Below are 16,402 nucleotides of genomic sequence, written 5' to 3' on the forward strand. Positions count from 1 at the left end.
AGCACTTGTCATATTCTATTTTACCAACCCTTAAGCACTTGAACAGTTTTGTAAAAATGAAGATTATCCACAAAAGCTTCAGTTTGACAGGAGGTCGTCAATTCGTCCTCCTTATTCCTGTCCAAATCAGAAGATCTGAAAACTGCTGGAACTTTAGAAAGAATATATATATATATATATATATTATATATATATATATAATATATGCTTTATTTACAGTTATAAGCTTGTCATCTGAACGGCTAAAATGGTTCCCTGAATTTATTTGTTATTAAAATGTATTTTGAAAAGATTATTGTTTTAAGCTTTAATATTTCTAGTCAGTTTTTCTCTTGGTTTTGTCAATTAATTGTAACAACCGTGTTTGATATTAATTAGTAACTGACATAAATAATTTAATTATTAAGATCTGGTATTATTATTCTTAAATAACTCAAAGATTGCAGTTGTTAAACATGATATTTTTCAATGCAAATACAGAGAGAACTAATGAATACACAAATAAAACTGAGTGGAAGCAAGTGAAAGTGTTGGGATTTCTGGGAAATGAGCAGGAAAACAAAAACTTGTGGAAAACCGGAGAGAAGCTTTTGGAAAAGGTGAAATAAACATCTAAAGGCCAGATGGACAGAGACTCCGAGGGTGCAAGGTGACAGAGGAAATCAATGTGATTTTGAAAGATTACAGAAATCACATCTGTTTCGTAATATGGAGCTGAAATTGACTTTTCTGGACGAGTAGATAGTTTCACTTTCATCTTCTGACATTTAAGTGTTTTCAACTGATTATTCTGTGATATTCTGTCTCCCCCTTCAGGTCGAAGCCAAGCAACGCACATATTTTAACATCAATGTGCACGTTTTTCTGTTTTTGGACGACAAAACGTAACCTCTGCAGGATGATCGGAGAATGCGGGAGAAAGATTGATAAATCATTAATAATCATGACCCATAAAAACACTAGGATCACATGTTGGTGTGTGGATTTATTCTCTAGTTGTTTTATTATTAAGTGTGTGCAGGTATTTTGGTTTAGTTCACATTAGACTGTGAAGGTCATTCATTTTATAATTGCAATAAATAAATAACAGTTAGTATAGAAGCTAAAACATTTCTTCCTCTGGATCTGTAACCACTAATTGATCAATACGTTTTTGCTTTTGTCTCAATGTTGAATAAGTACAAATATAGACCTCTTCCAGCTGCTAGGCTAGGTTAAAGAGGCTTAATTATGAGACATTGTTCTGAATCTTTTGAAAATAGTTTAATGGACTCATTTCAGAACTAAGTTTTTTTTTTTTTTTTTTTTTTTTTTTTTTTTTTTTACATTTCAGCACTGTAGAGACGCTTGTTTTTACTTTCCCTTTCACTTTCGAATTTAATTATAATGCGCAAGCTGTCAGTGATCATTTAAATGCTCTTTGTGAGGTTCAGGCTTTCTACAGCAGTACATATAAATAAAAATGCACTTACAAATAACAGATTAATTAATTGCATTGACAAATGACTATATGTACAAAGTATGAGAATATATTAGCATGTGTGATGCGCATAGAAAAGTGCACATGTAAGTGTCATTTTAAAAGACATTTGTATCCTATCAGTTATAATTGTAATTTGTTTTTAATAATTTGATTCTCATAAACCGTGCCCTGAATTAATTGCAGAGCCCAAAACAAAAGCGTAAACCAGACTCCGACAGAATTAATTTATTAACATCGTTTTCAACCTTTTTTATTTTTTATTTTTTTTACAGTGAAATTATGGAATTAAGCAGGAATGATTACAATTAGTTCATATATCATATTCCTTTTAATCTATAAAGCATTTAAAGCCGCTTTTCCACCACAGGAATTTTACCCAGGAACTAGGGTCTTTGGGTCGGTACTCGGTGTGCATCAGATGCGAAATTTAAAGCTGTGTTCGCTGGCTGGCGCTGAGCCAGAGACAGAGACACACGCGTTCGTGCAACGCTTCATGATAACCAATCAGAAACTATTCTGTTGCGCTCATGAATGCAATGGCCAATCAGAGACGTGGAGAAGAGTCATCACTGAAACGCGGTGTTTTGTTCTCTTGCTCGCTGACAGAATTATTTAGCGAATTCTCTCATCAGAAACAACAAAAAGTGCAGATGTGCGTACGAATGTAAGTAAGATATTCGTTTCATAATGTGAAGTGTTTCAGTGATTTGAATGGGAGTTTTTGAGAGTGCCTGAACTCTGGCTAGACTGAATGAAAATGTTCTTTGATAACGTTCTTTACTCTCTGTAAAATGAAAGTTTTAAAATAAGTTACTTACAATATTGTTATAAAAATTTACATTAAATTCAAATTCAGTCGTATTAAAAATATTTTATGGCATGAAAAGGCACTTAAATAAAAAGTCGGGTTTTTATGTGTAGTTAACAGATTACACTACTTTGCCCATCACCATTTATTGATCAAATAACAATCTATAAAGGTGCAAAACGCGTTCACTTACACATATTTGAGAATCGAGATATTTACTGATATATTAAGCATGTTTGGAATTGTTTTGAATAAAAGGAAAATAAATAAATAAAACATAAGCATATATCAATTATACAGTGCTAAAAATCATTTTGATTGATCATTTCTGCGGCTATTATCTTCAATGAAAAATGAAAGTAAGCAGTGGAATTTAATATCCTATTTAAATATACAGTGAGGAAAATTGCAGTAGCCATAGTCAGCTGACTGATGTCATCAAGCACGCTGCTGTTTGCAGAATTACCGGATTCGCGTCGTCGCGGAAATCACACTCCCGAGACTAATGCGTCTGAACTACCGAGGAGGATGCACGTCCAAAATCAGCGCACTTTGTATTGAGAAACACACACAGACCTACGTCACCAGACTATTTGCCAAATCTAACCCCGTACTTTAGACCGCGGTGGAAAAACAGAAAGCATTAGGTCTAGGGGGAAAAATAGTTAATAGGGAAAAAAGTTCTTGGTACAAATGTTCTGGGTAATTTCAGTGGAAATGTGGCATAAGTCTACCCTCGTCTATCTTTTCTCGAATTGACCGTAGACACGCCCACTGCTGTAAAGAAAATGAGTAGCCAAGTTTTTTTTCTTTCTTTCTTTGAAATATATTTTTTCCAGCAGGAGGAATATCAAGACCGCTAAAGGTACCAGACGAAGAGCTGAAGAGTTTGAGACGCGAAGTTACAGCTGCAGACAGATGTTCTTTAGGAATTTAATATCTCTTAAACCTGCAAAAAGCATTAACTGTATTTGACTTAGACAGCAGATGTTTATGGTTTCTAACATGGAGCTGAAGTGGGCACTTCTTGTGGGTGAGTAGATTTGACTTCGACTTGTGTGGTGAATACACACTGTAAAACCTGACAAGTAAACGTAACTCTAACCGTTTGAGTAAACAGATTGCCTTGATTTAAACCCTGTAAGTTTTAAAACTTTGCATTCAAATAATCAAGTGATTAACTAAGTGCTGATTGATAATTAGTGATGAACAGCTGTTGTTAACAAACAGAATCACTGAAGAAAAGAGAAACACAAGAACTACTACAACTGACTTCAGACACAGACTTAAATGAAATCAACTGAAATAAAATACATGAAATCTCTCAAGATCTGATTAAACAACCCCACAAACAGCATCACCAGCTCCACTTATTAATAACCAGACTGACTTTATTTCTGTCAGACGTCTACAGAAGATCTTATTGAGAATGAACTAAGGTTTAGATGTTGATTTATTGTTTCATTTGAAGTAACCATGTTAGAGATCAGTGTTTGCTTTAGTTGGGCTCTTGACCCTTGATTTCTGTCTTAGTCTTTTCTCTGGCTGTTATAACCGTGTGTTTCTAAAACACATTTGTTGTAACTCAAAAGCCCAGAAGAAATGCCATCAGGTGTTAACCTGTATCTAGGTGTAGGTGGATATACTTTATATTGGTGATGATAATCATCAATTATTGAACTGCTAGGAGTCTAATCTCTGATGAAATATGTGTTGTGTAATTTGATTGATTATAGTAAAAGTGATTCTAAGAGCCAGTGCTTCTGTAATAATCAGTTAATACAATGACTTTCCAAACAGTTTGGTCTTCCACGGTGTCAAACAGTCACACACAGACATCAATAATCAGAATATGAACCTCAACAATGGTGACCATAAAAAAAAAAAAAAAAAAAAAAATGCTGCAGAGCATGCTGGGAGCCATGGATGAGTTTTGTACTACAATAGTACCCAGCATGCATTGCAGCATGTTTTTTTGTCACCATTGTTGAGGTTCATATTCTGATTATTGATGTCTGTGTTTGACCCGTTACTGGCATAGAAGACAAATGTATGTGTACAAAATGTTTATGAATCCATTTTTATATTAACTGATTATCACAGACTCTTAGGGTCACTTGTATTAGATCCACTTCTACTAATTACACATTTGTTTCCTCAGAGATTAGACTCTGTACAGATCAATATTTGTGAATAATAATGAATAATTATCATCACCTATATGAAGTATAACAGCCTACACCTAAGTACAGGTTAACACCTGATTATATTTATTCTGGGCTTTTGAGTTACAACAAATGTGTTTTAGAAACACACGGTTATAACAGCCAGAGAAAAGACTAAGACAGAAGTCAAGGGTCAAGAGCCCAACTAAAGCAAACACTGATCTCTAACATGGTTACTTCAAATGAAACAATAAATCAACATCTAAACCTTAGTTCATTCTCAATAAGATCTTCTGTAGACGTCTGACAGAAATAAAGTCAGTCTGGTTATTAATAAGTGGAGCTGGTGATGCTGTTTGTGGGGTTGTTTAATCAGATCTTGAGAGATTTCATGTATTTTATTTAAGTTGATTTCATCTAAGTCTGTGTCTGAAGTCAGTTGTAGTAGTTCTTGTGTTTCTCTTTTCTTCAGTGATTCTGTTTGTTAACAGCAGCTGTTCATCACTAATTCTCAATCAGCACCCAGTTAATCGCTTAATTACTTAATTGCAATGTACATCTTCTTTCAATGAACTCAACTGAATTAAGTTCAGAGTACTCGTAACTGTTAGTTTTTTCAACTTAAATGGTTTAAGGCAATCAGTTTCCTCAAATGGTTTGAGTTAACATAACTTGTCAGGTTTGAGTTAGGCTGTGTCTGAAGTCAGCTGTTGTTCCTTTCTCTCTTTTCTTCAGTAATTATGTTTGTTAACAGCAGGTGTTCATCACTAAAGCTCAATTAATCACTTAATCACTTAATTGCAATGTATATCTTCTTTCAGGGAACTCAACTGAATTAAGTTCAGAGTACTCATAACTGTTAGTTTTTTTCAACTTAAATGGTTTAAGGCAATCGGTTTCCTTAAACGGTTTGAGTTAACATAACTTAAGGATATCTGTTTACTCAAACCGTTTGAGTTAAGTTTACTTGTCAGGTATTACAGTCAAGGCAATCAGTTTACTCAAACGATTTGAGTTAAGTTAACTTGTCGGGTTTTACAGTGCATTTGTGAAGTACTGAAGATGTGCAGATGTTCAGATCAAATATAGCCTATGTTTCAGAGACAGTTAGAAACTAACTGCGTTTCTTTTCTGAGTAACAAAGACTGCTTATGAAGCTCGACCAGCTGTTAAAAGTCTGAAACATGAACAATGCCTCTTTGTTTTGAACCAACAACCAGTACAGGACTGTTAATGATTAGAAAATGATTGTTAAATGTGTGATATCTATATATATGTAGTTATTTTCTTCACACTCATATATAACTTATATGTATATGCCATTAATACATAAAACCACTAGAACAAAAGAAACCCACAAGTATGTCTGTCATGTTATGAAAGAAGAGGTTTTTGCAAATACTGTCGCTTCATATTGCCATCCGTTAAATGGAGCTTAAACCTTAAATACAATCATGCTATTAGCAAAAATTCAAGGTATTTATCCTCCAGCAATACTCACACTTTAAGATCACAGTCTAATAATGACATATGTCTGGAATGAAGCCACTTTTGAAATACAAGCCAAAAATTCGGAGTGTAATAAAGTTCACTCTGGAAGAATAAATGTGTAACACTTTAAATATTTTACTCACAGAACCTGCTTCAAATGCTCTCCCAGTTAAATATTTTATGTAAGTTGCTGAATAGATAAATATATTTTTAGTGTGTGTGTGTGTGTGTGTTGTAATGTCACTGCTACAAATAATATTTCCATATTTGTGTTTTCCTGCCTTATTTGTGGTGTAAACGCTTAGCTCAAATCAAACAAATACATTTCTAATATTTAATATATATGTGAAAATAAATGATAAAGCCACATTTATAAAGTGAAGTTGTTTACCTTACAGAGTTTCAGTTTCATTATGACCCAATTTCCATTGTGTGGCTTGCATGCTAGATGCTTTGAACTTTTTTGCTATGATTTCAGTTTATCTCTGTTTTTTCCTACTCTTCCCAGGTCTCTTTCTGCCAACATGCAGTGGTTGTGGCGTTGGATTTAAACGTGTTAAAAACACATGTGTTGGTAATTATGAGCTTGTGGTTTAACTGAACAGTGCAAAAGTGAAAGTCTGTCCTTTTGTGCTCTAAAAGAGGGAATTCTAGACCTGTAGTTCTAGTCTTACTACATTAAAATGCAGGTTTCCTTCCTGATTCCCGGCATGTGTCCATCTCTCACACAGATGTGGATGAGTGTGGGATTTTTCCGAGTGTGTGTGGTGATAATACTCAGTGTGTAAATGCATGGGGAAGTTACTCCTGCATCTGTGATGTAGGATTCAAAGAGATCTTCCCGTGTGAAGGTACAAGGCATTTAATTCAAAGGGAATTACAAAACAATGTAAAAGCATTTGATAATATTGCATTACACAATCTGGCTTAATTTATAATTAGATCATTTCTAATAAAACAATAATTCATGCCATATGCTGTCTTTCCCTCCGGTCAGATAAAAACAAGTGTCCCGAGGATGAATTTTCTGGATCTGGTGATATGGCGTTTCAGACCTCGACTGGCTCTGAAGCAGAATGTGAAGGTAGCTTTGTTTTTCTGGCCTATCAGTGTAATTTGACATATGTTTAACAAAATCTACAATGCAGTTTGCACTGTATGATGCTGATCAGATCAGATCAGCTGTATGTGCAATGTGTGTCTAATTATGTGCAATTACACATTAACAGAGACTGTTTTCCCATTTTCTCTCTCTCTCAGACATCAACGAGTGTTTGGATCCAAATGTTTGTGGCAGAAATGCAGACTGTTTCAATCATCCAGGCAGCTACAGCTGCAAATGTCACCAGGGTTAAAGTAATTATGGCAACAACCAGACTAAATGCTTCGGTGAGAATTACAACAGTAGGGCAAACTATTATTTGCATCATTTTAAATGCACTGATATATTTTTGCAAATGAGAATTGTATGGAAGTTCATCAGTATTGTCTGTTTGCTTATGTTGCTCTTTCTTGCTGTTGTGCACAGAAATGGACTGTGATCAGTTTAAACCTGAGTCTGATGCAGACCACACACCAGAGAAGGTAGCATGTGGTCTTCTGCCTTTGATTAGTAGTAGTAGTATGCCCAGGGGACATCTCCACTTTTTCTTTTTTAGTTATGTCATGATAAAAAATTCTTAAAATAACAAACATTTAATGCTCTTTAATTGTTAATATCTGATATGCATTCTCATCTTATTGTAAAGACAAAACACTCTGTGAGCAACATTCTCAGATGTTATTTGTACATTATGTCTGTTCTCATAAAATGTTGATAGAATATGCTGTTAGAAAAAAACATTATTTGTGATTGTGTTATTGATATTTGCTGAATGTTAACATTATACAAGTGCTGCATTGTGAGTAAAGATTAAGAGGATGTTATTTTAACGTTGCATAAGCATTGCAAATCACTGTTTTCAAATTTAAACAGGCACAGAGCAGCCTCATTCAGTCGTGTAAATATGCCAGTACAGGTGCTTCTCAATAAATTAGGATGTCGAGGAAAAGTTCATTTATTTCAGTAATTCAACTCAAATTATAAAACTTGTGTATTAAACAAATTAAATGCACACAGACAGAAGTAGTTTAAGTCTTTGGTTCTTTTAATTGTGATGATTTTGGCTCAAATTTAACAAAATCCCACCCATTAGAATACTTCATAACCCCCCCCCCCCCCCTTGAAAAAAAAAAAACATTTTGTAAAATTGTTGGCTTGCTGGAAAGTATGTTCATTTACTGTACATGTACTCAATACTTGGTAGGGGCTCCTTTTGCTTTAATTACTGCCTCAGTTCAGCGTGGCATGGAGGTGATCAGTTTGTGGCTCTGCTGAGGTGGTCTGGAAGCCCAAGTTTCTTTGACAGTGGCCTTCAGCTCATCTTCATTGTTTGGTCTCTTGTTTCTCATCTTCCTCTTGACAATAGCCCATAGATTCTCTCTGGGGTTCAGGTCTAGTGAGTTTGCTGGCCAGTCAAGCACACCAACACCATGGTCATTTAACCAACTATTGGTGCTTTTGGCAGTGTGGGCAGGTGCCAAATCCTGCTGGAAAATGACATCAGCATCTTCAGAAAGCTGGTGAGCAGAAGGAAGCATGTGCAAGTGCTCCAAGATTTCTTGGTAAATGGGTGCAGTGAATTTGGTTTTCAAGAAATACATTGGACTAACACCAGCAGATGACATGACACCCCAAATCATCACAGACTGTGGAAACTTAACACTGGACATCAAGAAACTTGGACTATGAGCTTCTCCACCCTTCCTCCAGACTCTAGGACCTTGGTTTCCAAATTAAATTTTGCTCTCATCTGAAAAGAGGACTTTGGACCAATGGCAACAATCCAGTTCTTCTTCTCCTTAACCCAGGTAAGACGCCTCTGAAGTTGTCTGTAGTTCAGGAGTGACTTAACAAGAGGAATATGACAACTGTAGACAAATTCCTAGACACGTCTGTGTGTGTCGGCTCTTGATGCCTTGACCCCAGCCTCAGTCCATTGCTTGTGAAGTTCACTCAAATTCTTGAATCCAGTTTGCTTGACAATCCTCATAAGGCTGCGGTTCTCTCGGTTGGTTGTGCATCTTTTTCTTCCACACTTTTTCGTTGCACTCAACTTTCTGTTAACATGCTTGGATACAGCACTCTGTGAACAGCCAGCTTATTGGCAATTAATTTTTGTGACTTACCCTCCTTGTGAAGGGTGTCAATGATTGTCAGAGACCACTCTGAAGGCTCAGGAAACCTTTGCAGGTGTTTTGAGTTGATAAGCGGATTGGCATGTCATCATATTCTAATTTGATGAGATGTGAATTGGTGGGTTTTTGTTAAACCTGAGCCAAAATCATCACAATTAAAAGAACCAAAAACTTTTAACTACTTCAGTCTGTGTGCATTTAATTTATTTAATACATGAGTTTCACAATTTGAGCTGAATTACTGAAATAAATGAACTTTTCATTGACATTCTTATTTATTGAGAAGCACCTGTAGACTTCCATGTATTTTATTCTAGTTAAAGTATTTGATGTCACTGTTGAAGAACAGCTGTGAGTCTCTGAATGATCCACGCAGAGAACATTCCACTGGAGAGAAATTACTGGAGGTGAAACACACATTGTACGATATAGTATTTATTCAGATTGTAGTTTGTGATAATGTACTTGCCCATTGATGAATGAACGTCTCTGATTTATTCCAAAGAATGTGTGCAATTCCACCAATGAGCTGCTGTCTGAAGGAAACATTGCTGATAGTGAGACGCTGAATCAGTTTCTGGACACGGTGGAGAACAGCATGCGTCTGATTGGACCTCAGCTGAAAGAGCCTGTGACCAGGATGGAGACGCACAACACCTGTGAGAAACCACATGCATTACAGTTCAGACACAGTCAGGCTGTGTTACTGAATACTGAAAATAAGGCATATTTATTATTCAGAGGGATTTACACGCACATTCAGGTTTAATGGTGCTTAATTAAGACTTAAATCAGTTGTTCTGTATGTCCTAAATATTGTGGAAACATAATTTTCTGTAAAGTTGCTTTGTAACGATTTGTATTGTAAAAAGCTCTATACAAATAAACTTGAATTGAATTGAATTGAATGTCCATGTGATTGACAGTTGCTGAGGTTGCAGTCATGCAGGGTCAGACTCCACCCAGTGGGCGTGTCACTCTGAGCACAGACTCCGCCCTCTTCAGCACCAGCTGGGAAGCTGTTGTAGGCAAATCATATCCAGGTACAACTAAAACCAGTGCACATATATCATGGTACCAACGAAACCATCAGTATTTTCACGAAATGTGAATGTTCTCTTGTTTACAGGTTTTGCGTTCGTGGCTCTGGTCAGTTATAAAGATCTGAACTCATCTAGTGATCTGCTCCACAAGATGAGCAATGAGAGATCAGATGATAAAGAGAGAAGTGTCACTTATCAACTCAACTCTAAAGTGGTGACGGCCGTCGTCAGTAATGCAGAAACCAAGCATCTGTCAGAGTCGGTGACGCTCGTCTTTAGACACGTGGAGGTGAAGATACTGACAGATCAGCTAATGACCAGCACAAGATCTCACTGGAGACACACACATTTCATTTACAGAAAATCAATCTGTTTTCTGAACTGTCAATCAATCTTCTTCTTCAGGAGAGGGCGGAGTCTGAGGGCGTGGCTTACTCCTGTGTGTACTGGGATGAGGCTGAGGGGGCGTGGTCTGAGGAGGGCTGTGAGAGGTCGTGGTCTAACCGCACTCATACAGTGTGTTACTGGTCTCATTTCAGTAGTTTCGCTGTGCTCATGGCTCTCTATCCTGTCCAGGTACATGCAAACCTGAGATTTCACATTTTTCATTTGGATTTTAGATTAAATTAAATGATATTATTTTTACTTCCTCTCCTCCAGGACGCATTTGATTTGGTGTTGATCACGCGTGTGGGTTTAGTTCTGTCTCTGGTCTGTTTGTTTCTCTGTATCCTGACATTCCTGTTCTGCCGCTCCATCCAAGGAACCCGAACCAGCATTCATCTCCATCTGAGCATCTGTCTCTTCATCGCAGACCTCGTCTTCCTCTGTGGGATCTCCATGACTCACAATCAGGTGTGTTTGAATAAGAAAAGTGTTTAGACATTATTCTGACAATATCAAAAGATGGCTCACTGAATACCAAGAAAGATGACCTTTATAATGAAAAACGTGGTGATAAAGCATTTCTCATTCATAAATTGCTAGTAATTTTCACAAAAAGTACATTTTGAAGTAGACAGACTGAAGTAATATTTCCTTGTAAAACATATTTCACTAATCTTTGTTTTTATAAAACATAATTGTGTATGTGTATGGGTGGTAGAGTGGAGGTGGATCAGGGGAGGGAAGACAGGCCACTTCAGTGAGGTGGAAGTGGGGAAGGAAACAAGGCAGTGCAGGGCACCAATATGAAGCCAGCAATGCAGGTAATTAGTGTGGAGCCAACAAGGCAGGTGGCCAGAGCGGAGTCAAAGACCACAAAGGAGGGTAGAGCAGGGTGTAACATATGGGAAAGAAGACCACCAGAACAGAGCAAATGGAGCAGGAGATTTCTAGGGCAGACCAGATGCAAATTAAGCCCATCAAGATTGAGCAGGAAATCACCACAGTGGAGTTGGAGACCATGATGGAGCAGAGAACAAATGTGGAAAAAGGGGTGGATCTAGTTTCCTCAGTGGGACTAGTGGAGCAGAAGCCCATGCTGGAGCAGGGAGTTCAGAGAGTCCACGGACAGCTTTAGTGGCCGTGACAGGAGACACAGAGTTCAAATAATGCCTTCATGGTCATTACAGGGAGCACAGAAGATTCACAGTAGGCTTCCTTGTCCATTACTGGACAGTGAGAGGTTTTAAGCAAATCCACTGCATAGACCTTGTCAACAATACAGTCATAGGCACAAATCATCATTAAAGAAGCATCCTGATGTATCCTACTCGTCAAGGACAAGGAACTGTATGAGTTTTCTGAAAGAAATCAATCCACAATCTTACTTGTATTGAAGCCTGGCCAGTGGAGGACTGGCTCTCGACTGAGCCTGGATTCTCCTAAAGTTTGTTTCTCCATTTCTGTCACTGATGGAGTTTGTGTTCCTTGCCAGTGTCACCTTGTGGTTTGCTTATAGTTGGGGGTATCTAATATTTAGCACACTTGAACCTGATTTGATTAACTAGTTTGGACATTACCTTAAAGATGAAAAGAAGTCAAAAAAGACAAATGCAAGCAATCCTGAGGATGCCCTGACGTGTGTTTCTCTCTCAGGTAGCGTGTGGGATTGTGGCCGGTCTGCTTCATTTCTTCTTCTTGTCTGCGTTCTGCTGGATGCTGCTGGAGGGGGTTCAGCTCTACCGGATGGTTGTGCTGGTGTTTCACACCACATTAAAACACCTCTACATGTATTTGGTCGGATACGGAGTCCCTCTCTTCATCGTCACCATCTCTGCCATCGCCTTCCCAGCAGGATATGGGACCAGTAGACAGTGAGTTTCTGGAATTGGTAAAATACGCTTAGAAAAAATATATGATCAGTAAATTGGCTAATAATCATGCACACAGCTCGCTGTATATAATATAGAGTATATAATAAAGACTCAACTATAAAGCTCTATATGCTAGAGTACTTCTTAAAGTTTTGACAGTTATGAATACTGATATTCAGAAATGTACCAGAAGTATTGACGTCTCATCTTAGGTGCAAACACATGATTTAAATTAGGGTACATATCTGTGATATATAAACTAAAGCCTGTAGAAAAATGTCCCCAGAGTCTTGTCTGAATAAGAAATACGTTTTCAAAGGAATTATGAAAGGGAAAGAGGGATGAACTTGTGATTAATTTATCATTCTAACATGTTCCAGCTGTTGGCTCTCTCTTGATCGCTACTTCATCTTGAGTTTTTTCGCACCCGTCTGCATCATTGTGATCCTCAATGGTTTTGTCTTCATCATCACTGTGTGGAAACTGGCTAAAAAGTTCTCCAGTCTCAATCCAGACCTCTCCAAACTCAACCAGATCAGGTGTGCGATCTTGTATTGTATTGAACAGATTCAGTCATTCTTGATTTGACTTCTGTCATTGGTTTTGATGAAGTGTATTTGGTGTGTAGGAGTTTCACGGTGACTGCTGTGGCTCAGTTGTGTGTTCTCGGAGGAACGTGGGTCTTTGGCTTCTTCCTCTTCAAGGAGGAAGGGACTGAAGTGATGTTGTACCTCTTCATCATCCTCAACACTCTCCAGGGGGCGCTCATCTTCCTCATGCACTGCCTGCTGTCCAAACAGGTACTTACACATGCAACATAACAGAAAAACCATTAAGAATTTACTTACACATTAAACATTAGGTAGCAGTGGCTTGTTTTAGACTTCCAGTATCATCTTGCTGGATTTCAGTGATTTGTAGGGACAGTTAAACCCCCCGAATTGAAAATGAAATCCGTTTATGTTGCTCTGGTGTTCATTTGCCATTGATGAGATTTTTATTTAAGAATACTTGTGGCAGCATATAGTAACTTCAAGTCTTCAAGATTCAAATAAATGATGCAAAATGATCACAAAATGATCCCATGCAATTTGTCCCACATATATAAAGTGCTCAGAAATAGTGGTTGACATCACAAAGGGCCAAAAACAAACAAACAAACAAAAAGATTATACATATACATGTTTTTAAAATTAAATTATGTAATATCATATATATCAGCTTAATATCGGCCACCAGCCACCTTGCTTCCTACACAGCAAAATCCCCAGTGTTAATTTAACACTCTGAGTGTGGACTCATATAAACACTAAGCAATGTTAAAAGTAACACTGAAGCAGAGTTGAAGTTAATGACATAATTCAGAAGTTAACTGAGTTATGATTGACCATTATTGAAGACACCTGATGTTAACAAGCAGAATCACCAACTGAGAAAATCACAATTTGTGTGTCACCATTATAGTGTTCAGTGTTTGCTTTAGTTGGGATCTTGACCCTTCAGTTATTAACTTTAGATTTTATGTGGCTGTGGTGACTGAATTATGTCATACAGACAGACCACAACGAAGGCAATCATGTGTGCCATTGATTGTGGTTTGAGCTATTTGTTATAGAGTGACCTGAATGCCTGAGTTTAGGTTTCTTTACTGCATACATAAATTAAGTGAAAAGAGAAGTAAGCAACCCAGCATTTCTGACATAGTATGACATGTTTTTAATAGTTAGTTCTATGTAAAAAAAGAAGTCTTTTGTTTAGACACACAGACATCAGGAATCAGCGTGAGCATCACAACAACGGTGACCATCAAAAAAGCATGTTGTAGCCAATAAAAACTCATCCATGGCTCCCATCATGCATTGCGGCATGAATAAATTATGAGCTGAACTGTCTTTTTAACTTTTTATTCTAACTATATTTTATTTTTGCTGTTTTTATGTTAATTTTTTGTATCTAGTTTTGTGATGTTCAGAGTTGGTCTGTTAAAATTAAAATTCTTTAATAAAAAAAAAAAAAATCAGAATCACTTGCAAGAGATACCTACAAAATGTATAGAAAATACAGATTTTTTCATTGTGGAATCAAAGCTGTGACAATCAGTAATGGAAATTTTACTTTGAGAAAAGAATGTAAATGAGTTCAGTGAACGATCACATTAAAACATAATCATCAACACGCGATGATTTTTGCTCTTGGTTTGACAAACAAACTTTAAAAGTAAAAAGTTACAAGCCAAAATCCCAACTAAAGCAAACACTGACCACTATAATGGTGACACACAAATTGTGATTTTTCTCGTTTGTGATTCTGCTTGTTAACATCAGGTGTCTTCAATAATGCTTAATCATAACTCAATTAACTTCTTAATTATCTCATTAACTTCAACTCTGCTTCAGTGTTACTTTTAACACTGCTTCAGTGTTTATATGAGTCCACACTCAGAGTGTTAAATTAACATTGGGATTTTGCTGTGTAAGATATTGGTATTAGCATCAGTCATCTAAATCCACGTCTTTGACCACTATTTTGAATGCATGCAAATGGAGTTGCCAGAAACTGTAATTACTTTAAATATCTACAAACATAATAGGCTGTTTTCTTGTTTAAGAAGAGTCCGAAACTTAGTGCTCCTCAAGTCAAATATCATTTATTTTGCCTGGTGCCCCCTTCAGGTCAGGATGGAGTATTACAATCTGTTTGTCCGAATGTGTCCACACAAGAAGAAACCCAAACGCAAGAACCAGTACCAGCCAGACCCAACAGCAGTCAGGTACGTTAGTCTGTGTTTGAGTGTTTTGGACATTAAAGCAGCATTTTTGGGTTCAGTTTCTTCATTCTTCCTTTGACTTTTACAGAAACCTCTGCGGAGCGACGGAAGCACAGCAGAGTCACAGATGTAAAGCACTTGTCATGGGCTGAAAAGACACATAGAGACTTTCTGTGTCAAATGAAGTCTTTTCACAAGCTTTAATTCAACAGTACACTTTCACAGACATCATCTGATGAATACTGCTGATGCTTGATTCAACACACGGGAATATGCATCATCTGTTTACTGGGAGACGGGAGAGATATATAAACGGAAAAAAATATATTAAAACAAGTTGAGTGATTCTGACAGTGTTACAGGCCAGCAGAGAAGGGTGACCTCTGCAGGACCTGTTGTTTATAATGATAACTGTCTGCATTGTGGTTGAGGGAGACGCATCGTTTTGTTATTTTTATATATACCAGTTAATTGAAGTCATTCTTAGAAGCGCATGTCAAAACATCTTTATATTTTAGCTCCAGTGAGGATTTCATAACATGAGTTTTCTCTTTGGTTCTGGCCTCCTTATACAGAAATGTAATGACTAGTTGGCAACCAAAAGTGATATGTACCTGTTTATATTTCATTACCATTGGTAAAGATTTCTTTTTATATGCAATTTTCTACATGCAAACTAAAATTAATTAATTTTAATGAGTGAAAGAGGAATGAATGGGCATATAAATGAATAATTGTCATGTTATATATTAATATAACTAAAAACTTTTTATCATTCTTAATTAATTTGAAGATTGATATTTATACACTGTATTTGCTCTCTCTGTATAGTCTTAGCATGTTGATGAGGAAACAAGTGCAGAAAGTGCTGGAAAGTGGACATGTTGAGGAGCTGACACAAGCAGAGGAAACATGTGGTCAGCTTATTATTCTGTGTTGCGCTCCCCCTTCAGATCTGAGAGAGTATTGCGAGAATATGAGCACATGAAGAGAAAATCAGCCCAATAACAATCAGGTAAATCGATCAGAATGAGCAGATGACTCAAAACTGGATTCTATTATTATGTATAACTTGACACCTCTTTTTTTATCTTTTGGATATGTTATTGCACATCAGCAATAAATTGAAAATAAATAAAAAAAATTATAT

At 36.8% G+C, this 16,402-nt stretch overlaps 1 pseudogene; it reads left to right on the forward strand.

Moving 5' to 3' along the window:
- The first annotated feature begins 2,827 nt into the window (after window positions 1-2,827).
- On the forward strand, window positions 2,828-15,241 carry LOC113100070 (CD97 antigen-like; annotated as a pseudogene).
- The last annotated feature ends 1,161 nt before the right edge of the window (window positions 15,242-16,402 follow it).

The sequence above is a fragment of the Carassius auratus genome, unplaced genomic scaffold, assembly GCF_003368295.1.
Source record: "Carassius auratus strain Wakin unplaced genomic scaffold, ASM336829v1 scaf_tig00217157, whole genome shotgun sequence".
NCBI classification, from domain to species: Eukaryota; Metazoa; Chordata; class Actinopteri; order Cypriniformes; family Cyprinidae; genus Carassius; species Carassius auratus.